General features: G+C 46.9%; 1 protein-coding gene across 3 annotated transcripts in view; it reads right to left on the reverse strand.

Annotated features, from left to right (window-relative positions):
* SDHAF2 (succinate dehydrogenase complex assembly factor 2) overlaps positions 1–10,073 on the reverse strand; it is a 183,472-nt gene that overhangs the window by 62,106 nt on the left and 111,293 nt on the right. The window contains exon 1 of one of the 3 annotated variants that reach the window (XM_050757044.1): positions 892–895. The exons of the other annotated variants lie outside the window; for them this stretch is intronic. The gene's annotated coding sequence lies outside the window, so the exon portion shown is untranslated. Of the gene's footprint in view, positions 1–891; positions 896–10,073 lie in introns of those variants that run through there. 3 annotated transcript variants of the gene reach the window in all.

Here is a 10,073-nt window from a genome sequence, read left to right on the forward strand (position 1 = left end):
ATGTGCATAGAAGGCCTCCCACTAGGAAACCCCACACTCTAGGAGGCTAGTGGAGAAATAGCAGGGACCTCCATTTCCCTTCTCCCGTCTCTGATCTCTGCTTGTGTCTCCCACTGGTACAACTTAACTGCAAGCTGGAGGGCAAGGAAGCCCTTAAATACATTTTTTAGGGTCAGTAGGAAAGCACAGAGCACAGAGGTTAAGGTGGAAAGGGATCCAAATCCTGCTTCTCCATCTTCGCTGCCTACAAGACAAGAGACATTAGACAAGTTCCTGCTCTGAGCCTCATGGAAAGAAAGTGGGCCAGCTGCACCGGCTGCGGTGGCTCACACCTGTAATCCCAGCACTTTGGGAGGCCGAGGCAGGTGGATCACCTGAGGTCAGGAATTCAAGATCAGCCTGACCAACATGGTGAAACCCCATCTACTAAAAATACAAAATTAGCCGGGCATGGTGGCGCATTCCTCTAATCCCAGCTACATGGGGGGCTGAGGCATAAGAATCGTTTGAACTTGGGAGGCGGAAGTTGTAGTGAGCTGAGACCGAGCCATTGCACTCCAGCCTGGGCAACAAGAGTGAAACTCCATCTCAAAAGAAAAAGAAAGAAAGTAGGCCAGCTGCTTGTTTTTGTAAATGAAAGTTCTTTGGAGAACATCATCATGGTCACTTACTTACATGTTATTATATATTGCAGCTTTCATGCTGTTATGGCAATGTTAAGTAGTTGCAACAGAGACTACATGGCCCACAGCCTTAAATACCATCTGACCCTTTAAGAAAAATTTTGCTCACCTATGTCAGAGTATGCCACAACGTCACAGATGCCAAAAGCTGACAGTGAGGCCAAATTACTGATGGCAAACAGCAGGAACATCAGCAAGGCAACCTGGGCCCCCTGCTCCCAAGTCCTGTGAGTGACACAATGACCCCAGATGGTGCTGCACTCAAGGAGTTATGCCACAGCTTGGCAGAGTCCAGAGCCAAAGGCTCAGTACCTGTTTTAGTAAGCAGCAAATAAAGCCAGGCCCCTTCCACTGGGGTGGGAGAAATTACACTGTCATCACACTATGGTCACTTTGGTCTACTTAATTGCGATTGCTTGTGGGCTCAGTATCAGGAGACAGACTTTTCAGTTTGACATAGTAAGAACATGCAGGGATGCTTAGGACCCATATAAGACTGTCCCAACAGCCAGTGCCCTTGCTAAATTGATTATTTCTAGGAGGCTTGTTATGTACATGATCACATCATCAGTAAATAAACACATTTTTACTTCTTCCTTCTCAATCTCTGTACCTTCAATTTCTTTTTCTTGCCTTATTGCACTGGCCAGGACTGCCAGTGTAATGTTGACTAGAAATGGTGATGATGGATAGTCTTGTCTTATTCCTAACCTCAGGGGAAACATTCAGTATCACACCGTTAATATGGTGGCTATAGGTATTTTTTGTAGACACTCTATCGGATTAAGAAAGTCCCTTATTATCCTAGTTTGCTAAAAGGCTTATGATACATTTTATTAAGTGTGTTCTCTTAATCTATTGAGAGGACTATATGATTTTTCTCCTTTATTCTGCTGATATGAATTACATTGATTTTCAGAGGTATGACCAACCATGTCTTCCTGGAAAAAATTTAAAAAACCCATTTGCTTATGATACTGTACAGAAAAAACTTAACATAGCAGACCTGAGGCTGCTGTCTTTGGAGAGGCCTAACTGCAAGGTTGAGCCTTGCCTGGTGTAAGGGAATTTGGCTTTTGGGAGTGTTCCCACCAATTTAAAGTGGCTCACAGTGCCTAAACTGCACAAACAATGTGGCTTATGCTAAATACCTGTTCTCCTTCTCAGAGTCTGGAGTTTTGAGACGTGTTAGGCAGAGGGTGCCTTCATGATCAGCTCCCAATAAAAACCTTGGGGGCTGGGTCCAGTGGCTCATGCCTGTAATCCCAGCACTTTGGGAAGCTGAGGCAGGAGGATCAGTTGAGCTCAGGAGTTCAAGACCAGCCTAGACAATATAGTGAGACCCTGTCTCTACCCAAACAAAAAAAAAAATTTAGCCAGGCATGGTGGTGCACACCTGTAGTCCCAGTTACTTCGGAGGCTGAGGCAGGAAGATTGCTTGAGCCCAAGAGGTAGAGGAAAGAGGCTGCAGTGAACCATAACTGTCTCAAAAACAAAACAAAACAAAACAAAACAAAACAAAACAGCTTGGACACTGAGTCTCAAGTGAGCTTTCCTGGCAGACAACATTGCACGTATGTTATCAGAATTTGTTGCTGCAGGAATGATGAATGTCTTGTGTGATTCCCCCGGGAGAGGCCTCTTGGAAGCGTGCTGCTGGTTTCTCCTCGATTGCCCCCGTGTACCTTTTCCCTTTGTTGACCTTGCTTTGTATTTCACTGTAATAGATCAGAGGCCTGAGTACACCTGTATGCTGGGTCCCGTAAGTCCTCATAGCAAATCATCCAACCTGGGCATGATCTTGGAGACCCCCGACAAAGATGTGTTATCCTTTTTATATGTCACTGGATTTCACTCGCTAATTTTGTTCAGGTTTTACATATGTTCATGAGAGAGATTGGTCTGTAATTTAACTTTCTTTGTCAAGGACCTGCTCAAGGGTGGGTATCCAGGTTAAGGTGCCTTCATCAAACAAAGCAAGAGGTGTTTCTTCTTTTTCTATTCTCTGGAAGAGATAGTAGAAGCTAGGTAATATTTCTTCTTCAAATATTTGAAAGAATACACTGATGAAGCCATCTAAACCTAACATTTTTGGTGGGGGGAAAGTTTAAAATAATGAAATCCCTGTACTATATATAAGAGCAGTCAGATTTTCTACTTCTCCAGCAAGGTTTGCGTGAATTTGTGTTTGGGTAAACCTTGAGTAAAGTTTGAGTAAATCATTTTGTATACATTTCCAGATGTATTGGCGTGAAGGTTTTCATAACATTCCTCAATTCTTTTTTTTCTTTTTTCTGTATTATAAGTCACTAGTCGGGCCGGGCACAGTGGCTCACACCTGTAATCCCAGCACTTTGGGAGGCCAAGGCGGGCGGATCACTTGAGGTCAGGAGTTCGACCAACATGGTGAAACCCTGTTTCTGCTAAAAATACAAAAAAATTAGCTGGGTGTGGTGGCGCCTGCCTGTAGTCCCAGATACTCAGGAGGCTGAGGCAGGAGAATCGCTTGAACCCGGGAGGCAGATGTTGCAGTGAGCCAAGATCATGCCACTGCACTACTCCAGCCTGGGCAACAGAGCGAGACTCTGTCTAAAAAATAATAATAACTAATTAATTTTTTTTTTTTTTTTTTTGAGATGGAGTCTCGCTCTGTCGCCCAGGCTGGAGTGCAGTGGCCGGATCTCAGCTCACTGCAAGCTCTGCCTCCCGGGTTCACGCCATTCTCCTGCCTCAGCCTCCCGAGCAGATGGGACTACAGGCGCCCGCCACCTCGCCCGGCTAGTTTTTTGTATTTTTTAGTAGAGACGGGGTTTCACCGTGTTAGCCAGGATGGTCTCGATCTCCTGACCTCGTGATCCGCCCGTCTCGGCCTCCCAAAGTGCTGGGATTACAGGCTTGAGCCACCGCGCCCGGCCACTAATTAATTTTTAAAAATTAGAAAAGTCACCAGGCAGTCCTTAAATATTACTTAATGGATGTAAGAACTGCAGTGATGTCCCTTTTCTTTCATATTTTTTCTTCAGTAGTTTTCATAGGTGTTTATCAATTTTATTAATGTTTTATTTTTGTTTTTTTATTATTTTTTCATGAGACAGGATCTCACTGTATCGCCCAGGCTGCAGTGCAGTGGCATGATCTTGGCTCACTGCAACCTCTGCCTCCTGGGCTCAAGTAATTCTCGTGCCTCAGCCTCCCAAGTAGCTGGGACTACAGGCATGCACCACCACATCTGGCTTTTTTCAGTAGAGACGGGGTTTTGTCATGTTGCCCAGGCTGGTCTCGAACTCGTGAGCTCAGGCAGTCCACCTGCCTCGACCTCCCAAAGTGCTAGGATTACAGGCATGAGCCACCATGCCTGGTTTATTGTTATTATTACTATGAGATGGAGTCTCACTCTGTCGCCCAGGCTGGAGTGTAGTGGCGCAATCTTGGCTCACTGCAAGTTCTGCCTCCCGGGTTCATGCCATTCTCCTGCCTCAGCCTCCCAAGTAGCTAGGATTACAGGCGCCCGCCACTGCACCTGGCTAATTTTTGTATTTTTAGTAGAAATGGGGGTTTCACCATGTTGGCCAGGCTGGTCTCGAACTCCTGACCTCATGATCCACTCTCCTCAGCCTCCCAAAGTGCTGGGATTACAGATGTGAGCCACCATGCTGGCCTTATTAATTTTTTAAAAAACAGCTTTTGACTTTCTTTTTCTTCATTGTATATTTGTTTTCAATTTTACAGATTTTACTCTTTATAATTTCTTTCTTCTTACTTTATGTTTTTTGTTTTGTTTTTGTTTTTGTTTTTTGAGACAGAGTCTCACTCTTGCCCAGGCTGGAGTGCAGTGGTGCGATCTCAGCTCACAGCAGCCTCCACCTCCCAGGTTCAAAGCAATTCTCCTGTCTCAGCTTCCCGAGTAGCTGAGATTGCAGGTGTGTGCCACCACACCCGGATAATTTTCTCAGCGGGAAGGCTGAGAACTTCACTTTTATAGAGGAGATATCTTGTTAGTAGGAATGTAGCTACTAAGGGAGTTCAAAGTTTGTGTAAAGAGTGCATATGGTAGTGGGTAGCCGGAAGAATGGTCTCTGCCAGTTACCTGTTTTTTGCCTCTCAGCTTCATTATTTACCTTTCAGTGTCTGTTAAGCGATAATAACTGGACTCGAAGCATTTCTCCCTACAGTGAGTACAATTTTAGGCCTTGTCAGCAGAGGACGCTAGAAGGACATTGCAGGAAGGAAAGGGCTTGTCTTCTGGTTCCAGTGCACTCCAACTAGGGGCTTTGCTCCGTTGTCCATCAGCAGGGCACGCCTTGGGAGATCTGCTGGTGCTCTGCTCCAGCTGCACGCCCAAAGCTGGCACTCCCTTGGCAACTTTGCCGATCTGGTCTAGGCCCTGTGACCCACTTGCTGTGGACTCCCTGTGATGGTTGCCGCTTACTCCAGGCCCTCCGCCCGGGGCAGCTCCCTAACTCTGTGCACCTGCCCCCTAGTCTTGGCTTACCTATGCCACGGATGGTTTTCCCCAAAGCCCTGCAGGCATGGACAACGTACGCCCAAGGCTGTGCCCCCAACTTCCTCTGCGCGTCTGCTCATCAATCTGAGTTCTTGTGCATCCCAGAGGGTTGATTCCCATCCTCCATACCCTGTGTGGACACCGTGCACTCCAAGCACATGGAGCACTCCAGCTCTTTTGATGCATCTGTCTGACAGCCGGGGCTCACCTGTGACCTGGAAGATTGTTTCCTAGGGGCCTCCCAGTGCGGGTGCTGTATGCTCTGGGCAGGTGGTGTCCGCATGTGCTCTGAGCACCTGCCCACCAGCCTTAGCTTGCTTTTGGCCTGGAGGGTTGTTTCTTGCCTGGCAACTGTGAACCAGCTCTGGCCTGGGCTAATCAGTGAACTTCACCACCCACCCAGTGGGCGGCATACAGTGAAGTCTGAACCCCAGCCTTGGGGGTGGGGACTCTACTGAGTTTGTCCTTCCTTGGGTACTTTCCTCTTTACTTCCTTATAATTCCTCTCATTATAGTTTAATACTTTTTTACTTTTTCTATTTTTTAAAAAATTTTTTGAGACAGGGTCTTGCTCTGTTGCCCAGGCTGGAGTGAAGTGCTGCAGTCATAGCTCACTGCAGCCTCGACCTCCTGGGCTCAAGCAATCCTCTTGCCTCAGCCTCCCAAGTAGCTAGGACTATAGGCACATGTCACCATGCCTAGCTAATTTTTTCTTTTTAATAGAGACAAGATCTTGCTATATTGTCCAGCCTGGTCTCAAACTCCTGGTCTCAAGTGATCCTCCTGCTTCAGCCTCCCTAAGTGCTGGGTTCGGCTGGGCATAGTGACTCACTCCTGTAATCCCAGCATTTTGGGAGGCCGAGGCAGCCAGATCAGTTGAGGTCAGGAGTTCGAGATCATTCTGGCCAACATGGTGAAACCCCGTCTCTACTAGAAATACAAAAATTAGACAGGTGTGGTGGCACATGCCTGTAATCCCAGCTACTTCGGGAGGCTGAGGCAGGAAAATCGCTTGAACCCAGGAGGCAGAGGCTGCAGTGAGCTGAGACTGTGCCATTGCACTCCAGCCTGGGCAACAGAGCAAGACTCCATCTCAAAAAAAAAAAAAAAAAAAAAAGGTGTTGGGGTGACAGGTGTGAGTCAATACACCCAGCCCTAGTAATTTTTTTTTTTTTTTTTGAGATAGAGTCTCACTCTGTCACCCAGGCTGGAATGCAATGGCGCCGTCTTGGCTCACTGCAAACTCTGCTTCCCAAGTTCAAGTGATTCTCCTGCCTCAGCCTCCCGAGTGGCTGGGATTACAGGCATGCCCCTCCATGCCTGGCTAATTTTTGTATTTTTAGTAGAGATAGGGTTTCTCCGTGTTGGCCAGGCTAGTCTCCAACTCCTGACCTCAGTTGACCCACTTCGGCCTCCTAAAGTGCTAGGATTACAGGCGTTAGCCACCGTGCCCAGCCTATCTTTTGTTTGTTTTTGTTTGTTTGTTTGTTTTTGAGACAGAGTTCAGGCTGGAAGTGCAGTGGTGCCATCTCGGCTTACCACAACCTCTGCCTCTCGGCTTCAAGCGATTCTCCCTGCTCAGGCTCCCAAGTAGCTGGGACTATCGGCACACGTCACCAGGCTTGGCTAATTTTTGTATTTTTAATAGAGATGGGGTTTCACCATATTGGTCAGGCTGGTCTTTAAGTCCTGACCTCAGGTGATCCACCTGCCTCGGCCTCCCAAAGTGCTGGGATTATAAGCGTGAGCCACTGTGCCCAGCCTTGAGGTACTATTTTCACTCATGTTTTCATATTCTTGTTTGTTAATTCCGATATCTGGACCATCTCATTGTTGGTGGCAGTTGTAAATGTTGGAGACTCGTTTCTGTTACTTTTCTCCAAAGAGTGATGATTCTTTAATTTTATCAGGTGGTTAGCTCAGTTACATATATACTGCAGTCACCCTTATTGAGTTGGCAGCTCCAATCCTCAGTTTAGATCTTTTTTATTTTATTATTTTATTTTTAGAGATGGGAGATGATTCCTTGCTATGTGGCCTACACTGGTCTTGAACTCCTGGCTTCAGCCTCCTGAGTAGCTGGGATTATAGGTGCAAGACACCACACCTGGCCAGTTTAGATCTTCTGTCTTTAACTGAGCTGCGTGGAGTCTGAGTTGCCTGTGTGGGGTTCAGAGCTTGGGTGGAGGTGTGGGCAGATGGAATGTGGGGATTTCCCTCTGTGGCTCGTTCCTTTCTAAGATTCCCATCTTCCTCTCTAGTGGTTTCAGTTGCTCACATGCAGGACCCTGTTTAAATATTGAGAAAGAGGCCGGGCGCAGTGGCTCATGCCTGTAATCCCGGCACTTTGGGAGGCCGAGGTGGGCAGATCACGAGGTCAGGAGTTCGAGAACAGCCTGGCCAACATGGTGAAACTCCGTCTCTACTAAAAATACAAAAAAAAATTGCCGGGCGTGGTCGTGGGCGCCTGTAATCCCAGCTACTCGGGAGGCTGAGGCAGGAGAATCTCTTGAACCCAGGAGGTGGGGGTTGCAGTGAGCTGAGATCGCGCCACTGCACTCCAGCCCGCGTGACAGAATGAGACGCCATCTCAAAAAAAAAAAAAAAAAAAAAAAAATTGAGAAGCAGAAAAATCTTTTATCTGAGGAACATGGGTCTCTTTAAATTGTCAGGCTCAGAAATGCATTTAAAAACATAGCCACGGTCACGTCTCATTTCCCCCTTGAGTTAAATAATCACCTCTTGAAGCCATTTGCTATGTGGACTCTAGACTGACGCCAAGGAGCCATAAAATACCATAAACCCGACAGTTCAACAAGGTATAGCCAATCACGAACCAATGTTCCTTCTGTAAATCAATGATAATTCCTGACGAACAATTTTATAACTACTCCCTCTCTTAATTAGCTTGGTTTAATTTTTTTTTTTTTCTTTCAAGACAAGGTCTTGCTCTGCTGCCTAGGCTGGGGTACAGTAGTGCAATCACAGCTCGCTGCAGCCTCAACCTCCTGGATACAAGCAATCCTCCCACCTCAGCCCCCTGAGTAGTTGGGACTACAAATGCATACCACCACACCCAGCTAATTTTTAAAATTTGTATGTAGAGATGGGAGTTTTCCTACGTTGCCCAGGCTGGTCTTGAACTCCCAGTTTCAAGTAATCCACCCTCCTCAGTCTCCCAGAGTACTGGGATTACAGGCATGAGCCACTGCATCTGGCCAGAATCTTTGCTCTTGAATACACTCTTTAAAATACATTCTGACCCTTTTGATTTTTTTTTTTTTTTTTTTTTTTTTTTTTTTTTTTTTTTTGAGACGGAGTCTCACGCTGTTGCCCAGGCTGGAGTGCAGTGGCGCGATCTCGGCTCACTGCAAGCTCTGCCTCCTGGGTTCACGCCATTCTCCTGCCTCAGCCTCCTGAGTAGCTAGGACTACAGGCGCCCGCCACCGCGCCCGGCTAATTTTTTGTATTTTTAGTAGAGACGGGGTTTCACTGTGGTCTCGATCTCCTGACCTTGTGATCCGCCCGCCTCGGCCTCCCAAAGTGCTGGGATTACAGGCTTGAGCCACCGCGCCCGGCCTGATTATTTTAAGTTAATGATATTTTGTTTATTTCTTCCATATTTTCCTTTTTTTTTTTTTTTTGAGATGGAGTTTCACTCTTCGCTCTTGTTGCCCAGACGGGAGTACAGCGGCACCATCTCAGCTCACTGCAACCTCCACCTCCTGGGTTCAACAGATTCTCCTGCCTCAGCCTCCCAAGTAGCTGGGATTACAGGCATGCACCACCATGCCTGGCTAATTTTTGTTTTCCTCTATTGTTGACTCCTTGTCTGCCTTTTTTAACACTGAGATCACCTATTTCTATGTCCTAGTTTTTCTCTTGTTTTATTGATATGGCCCTACCTCTTAGCAAGCTAGTAATTTTTATTAGACCCAGAAATTGTCTATAAAAACTTACAGATGTTTTTTTCTTCCACCCTTTCCTTGCTAGGCAGATAGAATGGGTGCTGATCACTTTAACCCCTCAGGGACTTTATGGTTTGAGGCTGCACTACAATTTTTTTTTTTTTTTTGAGATGGAGTCTCACTCGGTCACCCAGGCTGGAGTGCAGTGGCGTGATCTCGGCTAACTGCAACCTCTGCCTCCCAGGTTCAAGCGATTCTCCTGCCTCAGCCTCCTGAGTAGCTGGGACTACAGGCATGTGCCACCGTGCCTAGCTAATTTTTTGTACTTTTAGTAGAGACGGGGTTTCACCATGTTAGCCAGGCTAGTCTCGATCTCCTGACCTCGTGATCTGCCCGCCTTGGCCTTCCAAAGTGCCGGGATTACAGGCGTGAGCCACCACACCTGGCCTGCACTAAAATTCTGACAAATTTCAGTCCACCTGTTTCATCCTGTTCCAGTAAGAAGCCCTCCTGAGCATTCATATGAAAGCCCTGTGTGTTTGCCAATCCCTTTGCCCAGGTGGGTCCTAAATTCTAATCTTCATCAGTATCAGTCAGAAATTCTACTCTGCTTCTCAGAGGTTTGGGGCTTATTTTATTATTATTATTATTTATTTTGAGACAGAGTCTTGCTCTGTCACCCAGGCTGGAGTGCAGTGGCATGGTCACTGCACCTCTGCCTCCTGGGTTCAAGTGATTCTCCTGCCTTGGCCTCCCAAGTAGCTGGGATTACAGACAGACGCCACCAGGCCCGGCTAATTTTTGCAATTTTAGTAGAGACAGGGGGGCTCACCGTTTTGGCCAGGCTGGTCTCGAACTCCTGGCCTCAGATGATCCACCCACCTCAGCCTCACCAAAGTGCTGGGAATACAGGCATGAAGCACTGCGCCTGGCCGGAAGCTTTGATTTTTATAACCTCTAGTTCTACACAGCTTCAGA

This window comes from Macaca thibetana, chromosome 14 (assembly GCF_024542745.1).
Source record: "Macaca thibetana thibetana isolate TM-01 chromosome 14, ASM2454274v1, whole genome shotgun sequence".
NCBI classification, from domain to species: domain Eukaryota; kingdom Metazoa; phylum Chordata; class Mammalia; order Primates; family Cercopithecidae; genus Macaca; species Macaca thibetana.